Consider the following 3,599-nt stretch of genomic DNA (forward strand, 5'->3'; position numbering starts at 1 on the left):
TTTCCTGCCACTGAAGACATCTGAAGCCCCTAGGATAGTTGAGTCTTGTTTCATGTTCTTAATTTGTATTCCTATACTGCTTGTCAAGAAGCATCATAGTAGGACAGATTTCAATCTTTGTAACTTTGTTTTCTTGGCTAGAGTTAGCTAAGTATCATTTAAGTCGTTACCTAAAATTAGTCAAGACTTGGAGCTTTGTAATAGAGTTATTGTAAAAGTGCTTACAATGGGTGTATTGTAAGGGTTGGAAATCCTACTGGGGTAGGTCGTGATTTTCAATCCCTTTAGCAAGGAGTTTTCCACGTAAATTACTTGCCTCATTTACTTCCTGTCATTATCTGTGAGAACAGTTTAAGGACCTGGTCCCTTAGACTGTTTTAGCAAACTCTCAGGTTGTGAACTAGCAAAGTGTGAACGCATAGGTTCTATCAATGACCATAGGAAATAGGAAGAAAGTTTAAACATAAGAAATAGAAAATCTCATCTAACAACATACAAATTATGCATATCAAGTCGTTGATGCTATCAATCAATGGAATTCCCTTTATCCTCCAGATTGATAGAGTTGCAGCCTGCTTTTGGCTTCCTGCAACAATGTCTCCACCTTTTCATCTTAGTTCAAGTGTGCCTGCTTTGACGCCCATTCAATCACTAAAAGCACCCCGGCTTGAGCAAGCTCTTCACTATCAGAGATGTGCAATGCAATGTAGCATAGTATAAGTAATGCAGAACTCTGAACTATTTGTTCACCAAAGTGAACAAGTTGAACCAAATGTCTTGCACCTCTAGCTCTTACTATTGTTTTACAATGATATATGTGAAGGTAGTTATCATTGCAACAAAATTTCGTGAGAGCAGTGGCTGCTTCATTTGAAATCTATGCTTCTTGTTCATCGAGCAGCTTTACTAATGTGCTAATCGTCCTCGTGTCTATAGCTCAAAAAGTCCTAGCCAAATATCCAATTGCTCAAATGCACGGAATAAGCAGATTCAAATCTTGTTTCTCAATAATTCTCAACAGTTGATTAACAACAGCTTTGCAAGCAGGCGAATTAGGGTAGAACCCTGACCTTCTCAAATCAGAATCTTTCTCCGCCATAGCTGTGATTTCAATCAATGCCATCGTGGAATTGTACTGAACATCTTCGGCCCCTTTCTCCAATAGTACTGATAAGCAAAGTAGTGCCCTTGTTTCAGTAATGCTATGGCAAATAGGTGAATTTCCCTTGGCAAGTTTCCATAGAGCTCTTGCAGCCATTGCCTTCATATAAGCCTTGGTAGTAGGGTCCTCCGATTATCGCCCTTTATTACTGACCCCTTTATTATCATCATGCTCATTCACCTTGTGCACACTAGTCACATGACTAGCTAAAAGAACAACATCAATCGACGTGGCTTTGCTAACAATAACGTACTTGCTATTTTGCCTGGACCGTCTCAAAAGCGAGATGGCTAACAAGTAATCTTATGATGTTATGCTGATGAAAAAGATCTTGACATTTGGGATGTTGTGCGAAAAGTTCAGAAACTACCAAAGCCACCACTGCCTGAACTTTCATAAGACCTTCCTTGAGGATTTTCACAAACAGTGAACACACCCCAGCATGCACTATGTGTTTGACGTTTTCAGGGTCACGTCCTAGTAATCCAATTGCCTTTGCAGCATTCTCCTAACCCTCTAATTTTCCTTCCTTCAACAATTGCAACAGTGACTCTACTCCACCTTCTTTAATTATAAATTTTCCGTACCGATCATCGTCTCTTGCTAGTGAAACCAATGATGCAGCAGCATCAGATCGATCATTGACCGAACCAGTATACAAAATTTCTATATGTTCCCAAATAATGTGCAAATCGTCAGTTGAGGTGGAGATACGGAGGTGCCAAGACACATCAGTAGGGCTGTGCAAATTAACAATTAAACCAATAACCCGAACCGATTATTGGGTTATTGGGTTAATGGTTCGGGTTAATGGATTACTGGTTCGGGTATCGAGTGATGCCCTGTGGTTATTGGCTTATTGGGTCGGGTCACAGCTTGACTATTTTTGTTAACGAGTGAACCGATAACCCGATAACCATTTGTTTAATTACAATTCTACCCTTCCATATATAAAGTCACTTGATTAGAATTAGGGTTCTCTTGATTTCCACTTCATAACCATTTTTCTTGTTTTCTCAGATCATCAGGACATGTCAATGGTATTGATGTGAGATTATTTTTTGTTTTCCCACTGAAAATGCTACTTTTTTATTTTCAATGGATTTTAAATTTTGATTCTATTCTTTTTGTACTATATTCTTCTGAAAATTGTCCTTTTTTAATACTACAGTTCCCTGTAAACTAGATAATTCCAATGATGGTGTACATGGTTGATGATTAAGGAACTTATCTTTCTTCGACTAGTTGATTTAGAAATTTATCTTTATTTTCCTTTTTTGAAACCAGGTCAAACTTTACGCTGTTGACTACAATAGTAGCCGAAGTTCTTGAAATTTTTTTGCGTGAAATCTTAACGATTAAACCGATAACCGAACCGATAACAAATAACAACCGATTTACTGATAACCCATTAACCGATATCTTAACGGGTCTTTAACGGTTTAACAATTCTACAAACTGATAACAAATAAATTGAACCCATAACTTTAAAACCCGAACCGAACTGACCGATATGCACCCGTACACATCAGCAATGGAATTCTCTAACTGTGAATACAAGTTATAGAAATTTGAAAGCGGGATGATGGTAAATACGCGCTTAACTAGTACAGAGTAGCATTTGCTAACAATGGATAAAGCGTTTTCCAGGACTTGTTCAGTGCCGTTAATGATTCGCCTCGTGGGGCATTTGTGAAGGTCATTACTGGCCTGCTGTGCTCGACAAAGCAGCACAGCCAGCTTCTCAGTCTTGGACTTGAATTCAGCAGATTCTTGCTTGAATGTATTTTCCTCATCTGCTGCCTGGATCACCTGGTCAACTAATTGGATTGGCTTCTCCAGGATTTGCTTCACTATGTCTGCCATCAATTGGGATTTTCGTTAACTAGTGTCTAGCAGTGGCAAGGCCACACTTGGGATTTAGTCTGTTATGTAAAACAATTTTTGAATTACCTTTGACACTAAACTAGAATATTTTGTTTATTGTAAGAGGATTCAACAATTTATATATTGCAAAAAAAAAAAAAAAAAAAAACTACTTTTGCCTTATTTGCACGGTGTAACTTTTTCGACAGAGTGAGTTCAATTGAACCCTCTTGCATTCACCTAGCTTCGCCCCCGTGTCTGAGAGTAGGCAAGTTACAGCCTTCATTCAGCATACTTATGGTTGAGTCAATATATGCTTTGCTCTAATGGAGGAATTCTTGCTCTTTTTTTGGTGGGAAATTGCAGACCAGAAGTCCAATAATGGAGTCTTCATTTTAGCCTACTAGAGGATCTTGACGACAAAAAACCAAGAAATGATCCATATCCAACGCCCAAAGAAGCTGCGACAAAGTGGGGTTAGATGTAACTTTTGTTTTGTTGTAGTATTATATACTCCTATCAAATGGACAAAGAGATCAAGAGTGTGACATATAGAGAAACAAAACTTTTT

The 3,599-nt window shown here is 38.3% G+C and overlaps 1 pseudogene; it reads right to left on the reverse strand.

The window, feature by feature from the left end:
* Positions 1–529: 529 nt before the first annotated feature.
* On the reverse strand, positions 530–3,028 carry LOC132047500 (uncharacterized; annotated as a pseudogene).
* Between the last annotated feature and the right edge of the window lie 571 nt (positions 3,029–3,599).

Source organism: Lycium ferocissimum, chromosome 2, assembly GCF_029784015.1.
Source record: "Lycium ferocissimum isolate CSIRO_LF1 chromosome 2, AGI_CSIRO_Lferr_CH_V1, whole genome shotgun sequence".
Taxonomy (NCBI): Eukaryota; Viridiplantae; Streptophyta; class Magnoliopsida; order Solanales; family Solanaceae; genus Lycium; species Lycium ferocissimum.